Source organism: Parasteatoda tepidariorum, chromosome 4, assembly GCF_043381705.1.
Source record: "Parasteatoda tepidariorum isolate YZ-2023 chromosome 4, CAS_Ptep_4.0, whole genome shotgun sequence".
In the NCBI taxonomy this organism is placed as follows: Eukaryota; Metazoa; Arthropoda; class Arachnida; order Araneae; family Theridiidae; genus Parasteatoda; species Parasteatoda tepidariorum.
In genome coordinates, this window is record NC_092207.1 from 82,109,837 (window position 1) to 82,124,300 (window position 14,464).

The 14,464-nt window shown below is 28.8% G+C and overlaps 1 long non-coding RNA gene across 1 annotated transcript; it reads right to left on the reverse strand.

Annotated features, from left to right (window-relative positions):
* Positions 1-1,169: 1,169 nt before the first annotated feature.
* LOC139425394 (uncharacterized) lies at positions 1,170-13,512 on the reverse strand. Its single transcript, XR_011636644.1, has 3 exons — positions 13,383-13,512; positions 2,366-2,557; positions 1,170-1,298 (listed from the first exon to the last, which is right to left on the reverse strand). It is a non-coding gene; the product is annotated as an uncharacterized lncRNA (long non-coding RNA).
* Between the last annotated feature and the right edge of the window lie 952 nt (positions 13,513-14,464).

Here is a 14,464-nt window from a genome sequence, read left to right on the forward strand (position 1 = left end):
TTTGCTGACGTGTGAGAGAAATATATATCCATAAATTACGCATATTATTGCAAAGATATTTAAAGAATTAATTAAGTCAATTTCCCTGCATACTAAACACACTCTCTTAAGATGTGTAACGGTTGCTAAGATTTTATTAACTCCTTTTTTGTTATGCATTCTCAACCTAGTATGAAGTGGTTTTATGGTGCAATTGTGGTAACTGAGTCTATTTTTGAGTTCCTTTCTCATCAATTGTCCAATGTCATACTTTGACATACAATTTAATTTTAATGAATAATAACAACACATAATTTTTTTATGAAGAGAAAGCCTAAAATTGTCCCTTTTACCTCTTTTAGTTTTCGGTTCAGTGACAAATTAAATAAATGTGAACTATAGAGCTGTCAAAGCGAGAGACTGAGCTATATCACTTGACAATTATCATTCAATCAACTCCTGTAATATTGTTGATGTTGATGGCATCCAGTTGCTTATAATATTTTATTTGAATTGAACGTATTCCAATCAGCAAGTTTCTGCAAATAACTGATAAATCACTAATAGATTTTTAGTAGGCAAGTAAGTGAAGTAATGTCAGCTTAAATTACATAGTAATGTTTTTTTTCAGAGTGATTCGTGTGCTAGGTAGTTCATGGAATTGACTAACTCATGCTCCGAACTTACTGAGCATGCGCAGTTGACTGCGGCAGTTACTTTAATATCTGAAACAATGTAAACATGGAAGGGAATGAAAAATAATTTTTGCATCTCTCTACTAGAACAATTTAGTTTCTTAATTCAAAAATCAATGAAAGATTTCGTAATGCAACATCTTTTTTATCCAAATAATATGTTTTAACAGATTTAGATATGCAAATTAAATAAAAGATTCCAACCTTTATATCGAAGATATTTAATAATCGGAACACATTTGCGTAAATCAGGTGCGAATAAAATGCTTAAAATCCGTTTAATGTTCTTTCCTTTCTATTTCCTATAAGCAGTGAAGGGGCAATCCCTGCAAAATTATAGTATATTAAATCAATTCTGTTTCTCAATTCTGACACCGATGAAAAGTTTGGTAACGTAGATAAGTTTTTGTCTAGCAAAAGTGTTAATACAGTTTCAGATTTACGTATTAAATAAAAGGCACCAATCTCAAGATCGAAGATCTTTAATATTATCAACACATTTGCATGAGTTACACATGGAAAAAAAATGCTTGAAAAAAAATTCGTGTTCGTCCTTTTCTTTTCCTACAACCAGAGAAAGAAAATCCCTGCAAAAATCCTAGAGATCAATTCAGTTTCTTAATTCTGAAACAGAAGAGAAGTTTTGTAACATGGATTAATTTTTGTCCAACAAATGTGCGTTTATGCAGTTTTAGATCAACAAATTAAATAAAAGACAAATTAATATAAAACACTTCGTTTGTTAATATGAACTATTCGCTTTTAACCTTTAAGGCGTCGATCTCAAGATCAAAGATCTTAACTAATAGAAGCACATTTGAATAAGTAAAACACGAAAAAAAATACTCGAAAACCATTTCATTTTATTCCTTTTTTCCTTCAACCACTTTGAATAAGAATAATCCTCGTATAGAAGAATTTCTCTATTCAACATCAGCATAAGAAGGAGATCGGCTTACATTTTATCTTCCCGAACAAGACAAGCCATGGATCAACATGAAAGAAGAGTAATTACTAGCCACTTAAGAATTTCTTTTCAGAAAAGTTATTTAAATAAATGCCCGTGAAGAACGATGTAAATTTCCGTGAGGGTTATTCTGGATTGCATGTTTTATGTCATTTCATGACAAGCGTGGTCACGAGCTGATCCATCACAAATAGCTCATTGACTGACCTGATGTCATGAAGATTCCTACAGAGAACATTAAGATGTGGAATTAATCGATTCTGACTGTTTGCGTAGACATTTAAATTATTTTAATCCAGTTCTTGAAAAGAATTCGATGCTTTTCACTTTTCTATTGTTATGCAAACAATTTTTTAGATTTTATCTTAAATACTACTGCCAAACATACGTGTAGTGCGGTCTTCTTAAGAGCGACTGGTTGACCGTGGGGTTAGTTGAGGTTAGATCTGAAGATTCATTTTCTTCCATTTTATTAAGAATAAACATTGAGCTGTGTGTTTGGAGAATTTTTTTTTGTACAGGCGTTTTATTAAAATAAAGAAAAAGAAAAAATTGATACTAAGTATGCAGTGCGCAATAAAATAAACAAACCAACCGGAATCACTTTTGATCTTAATGATCGATTTTTCACGTACTAGGGCTCATTCTTGATGGCCTCAAGTATGCTAATTATTAATTAGTACATACGATATTTTAAGTTACGAAATCAAACGCAAAAACTTACTTTCTCTGGATGAACATGTCATTTATCAGCAGAGTTGGATTCGTTACCCAAGCTGCGTACACATGATAGGCATGAGGGCTAATTTGTCCATCTCCTGATCGACAGAACAGCGGTTCGAGTCTCAGCGTTGACACCAAAATATTTCCTCCATTCACTACAAGACATGATGAGTTTCTAGTGTCCTGCACTCCCCTATGTGAGGAACTATTACTGATACTCTCATTCACACATAGATGGCAGCACAATAAAGCTGCTTGACACATATAATGTCTAGTATTTTCCAACTCTTACGTGATAAGTGACAATCAGATAAACTAATTGAATAAGATTCCACGATTAATAAAACATAACTCAGCCATAACTTATCTCCAATGCCCATTATCTAACGAAACGTCTAGCTCCAATGTCCAGTTAAATTTTTTTTTCTAAGGTTTTGAAACATGCTAATTATAAATGATAAAAAACCGCACAGTTCATGGGTTTCTTACCATTTTAGTTGTAAACGGTTTCAAAACCGTAATGGTAAGAAATGTTCTTTAACGAAAACTTTAAGGTTACTCTATAGTTAATTGGAGGAACAAACTGTTGCGGTTATTTAAACGTAATTTTAAAATGAAAATTCTAACAGTGTAGTAAATGTATTGCAATATTTTTAAAATAGTATTTAAAAAAGTAAATGTTACTGCGATTTCATATCGTAACGTAAACGTAAGAAATGTGCTTAAAATGTTTAGTTATTTTGTTTTTATGAATATTTTAATATGAATTGTTTATCATATTGTAATTTTTTTTTTCAGTTATGCTGGTACAAAATGCTACTGATTATTTTACTTTAATTTTGCATATTTTTACATACACTTTAGATGTTTTTAAATTAGTTACAACTTGATTTTTTTATTGTAACTTTATTTAAAAAAAAACATGAAAAAGTTATCAGTTTTAAAAAGTTTTCAGCAATTCCTATACTTTAACTGTCATGTAAAATATTGTTCATACCTCAAAACCGACTTCTTTACTTGATTTTTTAAATTTTCTTCGTGATTTTTTCACATAAAAAGTATTTCTGAGTACCAAAATATATGTAATTATTATACAAATGTTGATAAACATTTCATTTTAAAATAATCATAAAAATTAAATATCTTAAGATTTGAAACATTTTATTGATAATACTAATACGTTTTTTATATATTTATTAATGAAAAAATATCATTTGAATTTTTGTAATCTCAAAAACGTTTTATTTCCTTTAATAATCGAGACATCGACTTAATTTTTATAAAATCTGTCTTAAAATAAAAATATTTTAAAAAATTAACAAATGAAACAAAAATATAAAAGAATGAGAGCAAAAACAAGAAAATAATTACGATAACTATACTTTATTAATAAAATAAACTATAAGTTTTGTTGAAATACTTATTGACGCGAAAGATTTGTTTAAACAATTAATACTTCTGTCATTTGAAGTTTAGTTTATGAGCGAAAGAAACTGGCCGTCTAGACTAGTAAAAAACAAAAAAGACTTTTCCAAAACGAAAAACGTGCATTTTCTTTTTTGAAAAAATTTATTTTATCCTTTCACGGATCAACAAATATAAGTTAAAAGAGAAACGACACGTCCTTCATAAAACCTATTCATGGATTCCATTACATCTTTATACCATTAAACTTGTTATTTACTGAATAACATATAAAATTGTTTATGACGTAAGGTGGTTAGAGACGAATTTAATTCGCGATTATCTGTCCAACAACGCGTAACGCCTAATACTCCAGGAAAATGAAATTAAAAAAAAAATATTTTCATCTGGCAATGAGAAGTAACAGATTATAAACCTAAACCAGACTCAAGGACGGATTAAAATTATCAATTCTTTTGAGTCTGTTCCTGTCATCGGTGTCGTTATTCAGTTCAAAATATTGTTTAATTGAGACAAAAAGCTATTGTTTTAAAAGAAGAGGACATAAATATTAGGAAAATGAGATCTATGATATATCTTTCCTTTAACAACAGACTTTGATTACATTGTTATTAAATGAAATGAAGGAAGATGTTGTGAATTATAGTGTTGAGGAGATAATAATTAAATGAAAGCTGTTCACAACAAGTTCTTTGCTGTAGTTTTTAATAATTATTTGAAACAATATTAAGCAAATTTAGCAACAGTTTGATTTCGACGCATAGGCGCATGAATTGACTTAAAATTTGATGGTAATTAATTTTTTTCATTCCATTGTTTAAAACTACGTTTTGTATTCGCTACTATTACTTTATCTATAAATTATTATTATTAAAAATATTATTTATGAGGAAGAAGGTTTAGTTTTTTGGTTTAAAAAATATATTTTTATGTCTGGCATATCAGGAAACTACCTTGTAAAATTGATGTTTTAATAAGATTGTGACCGATTTGACTCTAAATTTTTTAACATATGAAAACGTGACATGAAATTTTATTTTACTTTCATTTACGTATATACCCGTGTCTTAATCTAAAATACCAATTTTAAATAAATCGATGTATTATATAAAACTCAAACTACTACAGAAATAAATAAAAAAATTCTAAAAAAAAATATTTTAACTATATGACATAAAACGAAAACTATTGCGTAGCAGCTATAACTCACAGGCATTTTGAGTTTTCTTTATATTGAATGGATACTCAAATTTCGCGAAACTTTCTTTGTTATTGGCAAAACTGTTTCCTGGTGTATGCTCCCAGTGAACATTTCGTCAAAGTGACGAAATAACTATTGTCACTTTTTCGAGGAAACGCCTCGTCTTTTAACATTTTTCCAAAAAAATTATAAAATAAGTAAAAAATCGTAGTGCCTAATGTATCCAATTATCATGTGCATAATAAAGCTGGATCAGTGTCGCTTTAATAACGCAAGACAGGTGGAACAGAGAGATAAATTATACCCATGCCCGAAGCGGGATTCGATCCCGGGATCATCCTGGTACGAGGTCAGTTTCTGGACCACCAGTCGGTTTCGTTCGTAACTCTGTTTTTGATCGTCTAGTCTAGTCTTCGTTCTAGTTTCACCATTCTAGTCACAAATCTCCCACAATGCATTGCGATGAGGTTCCGAGTTGAGGAAAAATTTTCGCTATAGATTTGAGAGTTCGTCACAAATCACGTGATTTCGGGACGAAATGATTTTTAAAATTGATGAAACATAGCTCAAGTATTGTTAAATCGTCAAAAATAAAAGTTTTATTTCTGAGAGTGCATTAAGGAGTTATTCAATAAAGTGAAATTAGCTGTTCGGAATAATAAAATATATAAGATTTAATCAATGAGAAAGTTACATTAAAAATACTTGGGTTACTAGGTTTTGTTCAGTTTCCTGTGACAAACTAAATTTTAATAAAAACATATTTGCAGACATATTAGACCTAAGTATTAGAATTCATAAGATAGGGCGATATCTTTGAGCAAGGAAAATATAAATAGCCCATGTGTTGCTAGGGCTTTCATTTGTAGTCTAGTGATTCATATGTTTTCTCCTTCTCGCTTAAAGCAGTCGAGTGAAGTCTTGAAATTTCTAACCTCTTACGATGAGGAGGGTACTTAACCCTTTAAAGCAGAATTATCATTAAACATATTTTTTACGCATTTTTTTTCATTATTTTGCATAAATATAGGTTAAAATAAATATAAAATATTAAATTTAGCTATTTAGTAATTTTTGGTTATGAAATATAGCATTGGACACTAGTGTCCCTTTTTGCGGTGAAGGTAAAATCTTCCAAACATGGCTTACATCCAAACAATAATTTTCCAAATTTGCAGTTATTTAAATGTAAGTGAAACGGTTTAATATACAAAATCAATTATTGATAAATTTTTGAATATGAAAGAAATTTTTTTTTTCAAATTACTTTTTTTTATATTTTATATTTTAAAACAAATATAATTCCGAGAATTTAACAGATTTTTTTCAGTAACTATTAGACTGTTTTTATAATTAAAAAAATACTAAAATGAATTGATTGAGATATTATTTGTCCTTGGATCGTCATAAAATAAAAACATATATGAAAGAGTTGCCAAAGGGTTGACAGATTGCCTCAAGATAGAACTTTTTTGCGCGGGTTTTGAAATTTTAAAGTTATCTCTACTGTACTAGTACTTTTGTTTTCTTCTTGCTTAAATAATAATTAATGTATTTAACGCATTGTTTTTTGACATTATTTTCGACAGGTACTCTCAAACTATATATTGAAGGGTATTGATTTCGGAACATCTTGTGTTATGCTAATGCGTGTTAATCTTACCGTCTCAGAAGTTTTCGGAATAGTTATTAAAACTCCTATATAAATATAAAACCTTCAGAAAACTAAATTAATTATTTTTGTTTACTACTATTCAAAATTAAACACAAGCTTAAACATCAAATATTTAAGTATGGTAAGCTCTTTGTTTATTCTTAAGAAGATTAAAGTTTGGGGTAAATTTCTGGCAGATAATTAGTTTGGCTCTTGTCATGTCGTCCAGAATCTTCTCGTGTTTAAGGAAATAAATATTACTATGCATTTTTTTTCGTAAAGATAAAAAACAGTTTTATTTTTTTTTGTGGTTCTGTATTTCCTTATTTAAATTTTTTTAAGAAAGTGCCTTCTTAAACTAGCGTATATTTAAGAGCTGCATGCTGTTAGTATACAGTCCATCTTTACGTAGAACTGCAAAAGTACTGTAAGTAGTACTTTTCTGAAAACTACAAAATCGGTTTTTGATGGATAAAATCAAAAAGGAATTGTACAAGTAAATGTAAAAAATGATAATCTCCATTGTGTAAGTCATTTTGATTATTTTCCAAGGATAAAAAAGATTACTGATTCTACATTTCTTTACGTGCATTCTAGCCATTTTAGTGTATACTATATGGTATTAGTTATTTTTAAATGGTCAACTTGAGATCCTCTTTACGAGAAACTACTAAATCGATTTTCCAAAACTTTGTCCTTTTGCTTGTTGACAATTTGAATTGGGAAGACGGTTTAAAATTTTGAAAATTTGACTTTCGAACTCTAGCATGTGAGAAACTTCCCCCCCCCCCCAAAAAAAAAATTGACTTTTGAAGTAAGTTAAAAATCAACAACTAAAAATTTCAAAAACTTCTTATGTTGTCATAACAAGGGATTATTAAATCGTTTTCATCAAAAAGAAGTAATTGAAAAGCCTGACTCATAAAGATAAATGGATTTAAAAGGATACTAAGTCATAGTAGTTTTTCTTTTCTGTTCGAGGTACTAAGTGGAGATCGCAAGGCCAATCGGATATTTACCCAGGGCCCCGCATTTCTAGGACTCTAGAGAGGCTGGAGTTAAGGATATTAAAAATAAAAGCTTCGTTAAAAAAATCATAACAATTTCGCTTTTTTAAATTTTTTTTTTCTGAATAGGTATTTGGCGACTTTTTTTCTTAAATATTCCAGTGATATTAGATGAAAAATGGTTTCTAAAGATAGTTGTCAGTGTTGTAAACTAGAGATGTACCGAGTCTTAAAATTTAGTCGATAGATGGGAAAAATTTAATCTTTTACTTGGCCGGTTCCAGGCATCCGGTAAAATTTGGATTTATTACCCTAGTATAAATCCAAATTTTACCGGATGCCTGGATATTCCTGGTACCTGGATCAATATTAAAACATTTACGCAAAACAATATAAAAATCGTATAACTTTCTATGGAACGTATATTCATTCTAAAGGATAAAGTTCTAAGAAAATTTTTTGTGAACCTACATAAAAAAATCGCATGTTTTAATTTTTATTTTTTTTTTGTCACGCTAACAGCTCTGCAGCAAATTGTAACGCCTCAATATCGAGTTATTTTTTTTTCTCTAGCTAAATAATATGGTTACCTGTGTTTTAAACTAAAATCTTTAAATAATTTCAAATCTACATATATATTGATACATACATATGAGACGATCAAAAATAAAGTTACGAACGAAACCGACTGTATGCATAGTGGTCCAGAAGCTGGTCTCGTACCAGGAAGATCCCGGGATCGAATCCCGCTTCGGGCATGGGTGTACAAAGACTAGAGTTATTTTAATATCCATGATCATAACACCCTGTGTACGAAACTTCATAAAGATCTATTTCTACGCCATAAATAAACTGATAATAAGGACCTTGTTCATTTGCATTTTCTCTGCGTGTATAATTAATGGTTTGATTTGTTCAAAAGTCACTGATCTCTTTAGTTTTCATCAACTATTATTTATGAATCTCTGACAAAGACGCAAATCTCAACTAAAAATAAATAAATAAATAAAAACAAACGATCATCGATCTTTAAAGACATCAAATAAAAAACGATCAGTGAAAAATAGGTCTCTTGACAAAGAATGCTAATCGAAAAGCAACAGACTAGTTAAAAGGTCTTTTGTGTTATATCAGCGGGAAACTTAGTTGACACGCCTTTGGCGAGATATAAACAGAACTTGGCAGTCGCCACCGAAATTGCTTCGTCCATTAAGCACATGGTCACGCTTAGCCTCGTGAATTAAAAAAACTTTTTCAAGTCTTCAGGCTGTCTAGCTCTCGCAGTTTACGATGAAACGAAGTTTAAAAACTGTAATTGTCATGAACCAAGAAACTTATTTGGTCAGCCGTTTATATATCTGAAGATAATTCAATTTAAAGGAAGTTAATTGTATTTTTTAGTGTTTATAATATGTTGAGATATACTTATTTCTATAACGGAAGTTCAATAAAGGCTAGTTTTTATACATAATTAGAGTAAACAACTGAAACTCGTTTGAATATAATTTTTAAATCTATCATTCATATTTTCTTCTTATGGATGTGACAGATATAGATTAAAGTGTTATTATCTTATAGTTGCTAGAAGTAGATAATGATAAAATATTAATTACTAAATAAAAAAATAAGATTTAAATCCTTTCAATGTAAACAAATTAAAGCTGTTAATAATAGTCCATAACTAGTTTGTCTTAATGTTTATTTCATGCAATATTCAATCTGCCTTAGAAATTGTATTGTAGTATTAAGCCCATAATTTCAATGTCATCAATACGAAATCTGGATGGGTCATAATAAATAATATTTATCTTCTTATAAGCATTACTTTTCGAAACAAAAAAAATCTATATTATAATAAATAAATAAAAAAAATTAAATAACACTGTGATAATAACGAATTATCTGTTTTAGTTGAATGAAATGTAAAACCTTATGACTTCTGCTCATGAACAGAAAATAACTGTAGTCATTTCTATTACGGATCGTGTCTTTGAAGTCTCCACAGTAATAGAAGAACAAAGGTAATAATTTTTGGAATTGAATAAACATTTAATACTAGTCATTAATCAGGTAGCAAAATATTTTACTTAAACTACATTTTTATTAGATTAATAGGTTTCGTTTCAAAAATTCAAAACAAAATCAGTTTGTTAAATTAAAAAGAAAGAATATTTATTTCACTATAGATTCCTTTATCTTACGTGGCAACAAAAACGCGGGTATTTTTCAATTCATTTTGTTATAAGTAATAATTAGTTCAGTGTTTTCCAAACTTATGACTTTTGTGTACCCTTTCTAAATGTTTCGTAACACTGTGTACCACTAATAAAAAAATTAATGTATTTTTTACTATAAAAAATTACACAAAAGTTAAAAATCACAACTGGCGTTCACACCACTAATTATTAATTTATTAACTAATTATTAACTCTGCAAAAAATAGCCAATAGAAAAATACGTAATCGTAAACTTTGATGACTAACTTTGTTTTTAAATAAAAGTTTTTCAAATTTTCGTTTGTTGCAAGATATTTCGCACAAGAACGCGTACCCCTTCTAAACTGTTCCCGTACCCCTGGGGGAACGCGTACCACACTTTGGGAAACACTGAATTAGTTAAACGGTAAGTATTTCCTTAGATTCATTCTCTGACGTTGTCTTAAGTAGTAATTTAAGAAGTGATTAATAATTAGTTATACATTAAGTATCTATTTAGATCCATTTTTTGAGGTAGTCTTAAGTAATAATTTAAGTGGGGTTAAATAATTAATTATGCGTTAAGTATTTATTTAGATTTATTTAGTTAGCAGTCTAAAGTGGTAGTTTAAATAGTGTTGAATAGTTAGTTATACGTTTATTATTTATTTAGAATAATTTTGTATGTTTATACAAATAAAAACTTATTTAGGAATATTGTCACGCCGTAAATTTATTAACAATACATATTACAAATACATATTACACATATTACATACACCTATGTTATATATTAATATGTACGTACATATCAATAATTCGTGACGGAGCTTGCCTTTTTCGAGCAATAGTACATAGAATATACGATACTCAAGTTGTGGTTCGAGAGGTTCGTGAGGAAGTAGTTCAGCACAGAATAGAGCATTGGGACGAGTTTTCTATTTTATCTCATGACAGAGATCGGAATATTTTTAATAATTCAGCTGTTTACTATGTTGAAATGTCATGGTTGTTTGCGTGATTTAATAGCTGCCGGACAAATTTTAAATTATTATTAAAATTCAATATTTAGAAAACTTTGACAGTATCGCGGACCTCTCTTGAAAATAGTTAAAATTGAAATCAAAGTACTCCCCTGCGGCCATCTAGTGCATTTTAAATAGCATTTCGAGAATTATTGCAATTTTATTTCATAATTTGTGGAGATATTCTTAAAATGTTCTCCTCTCAATAAAATATGCAAAATGCTATGATATAACTTACAAATTATGCACTCTTTTAAACAGGAACCATTATATTCCACAGAAAAATAAGATTTTTGCAAAAAAATGTCTTATTTAGAGCTTAAGATTAAAATATTACTGTTTTAAAATACTCAACTATTATTTAAGTTCCAACGCATTTGTGAATCAATATGAACAATATTTGGATAGAAAGTTTATTTACTAATATTAACTTACAGTAATATATTGATGGCCAACCATGCAAAAGTGTTGCTAAAAAATTTCGATTATGTAATAATTCGAGTTTTAAACTTTGAAGCTGATTTAAAAGTTCAGTTGATTTTGTGAAAAAAATAATGTTAATGAATAAGTTGAAATAAATATATCGCTTATGGGCTGCAATAGTGGCACAACTCAAAAAACACGCGTTTTGGACTAAGAACAGGTGTAAATATGAAAATACACATTTTTTCAGTAGCAATACTTGCACAACTCATAATTCAACTTGAAGGTAATCTTCGTTTAAGCAAACTTAAGCATTTCTTATGCATTTTGCTTAGCAATGAAAACTTTAAGCCAACTTATCTCAAAACTTGATTGTTTGAGTTGTGCCGCTATTGCAGCCCATGAGCGATATAGAGACAGTATGAATGAAAAAGAATGCAAATATTATTCACATTTATAATTTTTAAGTACATTCCATAGTAGAACATTATTACAATAGTTGCGAATTATTTGATTGTATCTAAAACAGACCTGCTTAGACACTTATATTTTAGATTGCATCAAAATGCATTAGTTTATTTTTTATTAAAATTTATTAATTTAATTTAAGCATTTGTCCTTATGATTATATATTTTATGATTTATATTTTTTCTTATAATTATATATAGCAATATTTTAAATTATGTAAATTGTAAGGAAAAAGAAAAGTACTTTATATACTGTTCAAATTCACAGTAAAATTTTGAATTTTCAAACTATAAATTTAATAAGCGCGTTCCCTTTGATTTTATAGTAAAATATGTCATTGTCACATGTCATAAGATATTTCAGAATTATTCGTCTCTTCCTAACTCAGTTAGTAAGATTTGTACGATTTCCGACATCGAAAGTCGTATTTTTTTCCGTGTCATAAAAGAAGAAGCTTAATTCTTGATAGGTAAATTTTTATGCAAATAGGTACATTTTCGAACAAATCTGCGAAAAAATGCTGACAGTTAAGAGATTTTTTTATTTTTTTAAAAAAAAGATTGAATATATCCAGAATAATAAATTTCAATGGGATACCTGCAAGTGATTTAGTGTGGGTAACTCAATCCTGATTGGTTGTAGAAACGTGGCATTTGTTTATGTTAGCAACTGATCTTTCCGTTTGAATTCGAGTAAGCAAACCCATCAAGTATCAATTCTCTTAAGTGACACATTCTATAATGTTACTCACAGATTCTTTTACAAGAATTTCAATTCATTCACTGTCTATTTCTTACGTAACATAAATACAGGCATGAAGCCACGGAGAACATAAGCAAACTAATTATGCCTCGAAGTTGCTAGATACGCAAAGCAAAAAAATATCACAATAAACAATAGACGAAAATAAAAAACATAGACAAACAATTTATCTAAGTTAAGTAAAATATGAATACGAGTAAAAATTATATTTCAACAAATTCGATAACGTTACGTTAATTGACATTCTAACTTATTAGAACTTAATTAAGTTAATTGAACTTAGTTCAACTTTAGCTTCGCTTATAAACGATGAGCTGGAGCAGACGTCATTGGTCATATGTGTGAGTAACTGTGATCTTCTTGAAGTGTAAGTATCCAATTGTTTCTGTCTCATTTTAATCCTGTGCAAATTGATTGGAAGAAAATATAGTTTAAGTAGGTTTAAAGTTTTATTTTTTTAATTTTGTTATTTTTATTTTATTACTCAGCAAATAATTGCTTTAGCGTTTGCCCAGCGTTATTTTTATACCTGCCAAATAATTTATCGCTCTAGTCAAGTTGAAATATTATTATTAATATAATTAATGTAAAACTATCTTTATGTTATGCCTATGTTCTTAACAAATAATTAATACACTGCTAAAATAAAAGTTATAATAATCAGGTAATATTTAAAAAAAATTACACAAGAAATAAAGATCGATATAGCAATTATAAATCTTCAGAAACCGCAGTCTGTTGACGAGCAGCTGTTTTTGTTTTGCCATAACTTTTTTTCTAACGACAATTTTTAAAAGAAAGTGTCATTGAATGTTTATTTATTTTCTGGTCCGAGATGTCAATAAAACGAAGGTTACCTCAAAATCTAAAGTCAGCAATTCTTGGCAATGATCGAGATTGACCTTTCTTAGTTCCGCCAGCTTTTCTCTGATGGGTTTCTTAGAATCGTGTAGTTTTTGAGGACGCTGAACGGTTCTTTAAATCTAGATTCAATTCAGAAGAGAGAGAAAGAGTTACTTTCATTTTTATTTACTAGTTCCGGGTTGTGTGCATCGCCTTATGAGAGATTTTATACATAAATATTAAAAAAAAGCTTACATGAAATAAATGAAAAAAAATAAAATAATAAAGTGACATTACTTTTGTTATTTTGATCAGTATGGATGCATTGCGACTTACACAAAAAACATTTATTTTCTTATCCCTACAAATTTATTGAAAACATTTAAAGTATAAATTAAATTATAAATGAATTTTAGACAACTCATATTTATGAACTCATATAAATACCTCACATAAAAAAGTCAGATAAATGAGTATTTTTTGTCTGATTATGACAGGATTACTTCGGTTATTTTAACCCTGTTATAATTTGCTTGCAATCATAACAGGATCAATATCAATTGCAAACAAATTCTAACAGCAGCTAATTTTGTTATAATTTGCTACCAATTTGATAATTTAAAAAAAAATAACCATATGAAACTGATTAGTTTATACTCTTAGTTAATCTGAAGTCATTTCTTTGATACTTCATATTTTTAATTACTAATGTAATTCAAAGTGGATTTGCTATGAAGGGTTCCTCCCGTGATCTTGTGTTCTTTTAAAAAAGAATGAAAAAAGGAGAAATATAGCTCTTCGAAAAAATAACTAAAGCGGAGAACTGTCCGGTGAAGTATGTTACACCAGCCTTACAAAAAAAGGTGTTTTTGAGATTGTTTTGAGGTTGACAGAAGCAAAANAAAAAAAAAAAAAAAAAAAAAAAAAAAAAAAAAAAAAAAAAAAAAAAAAAATACACCTGAGGTGGAAAATGAAGTTATGTTTTGCACCAAAACTAACCTCAGTATTGAACCTCAATTTTAACCTCATTTACACATCACAAAATCAATCTTATTTACATCTCACAAAATCAACCTCATATTTTACTTGAATAAAT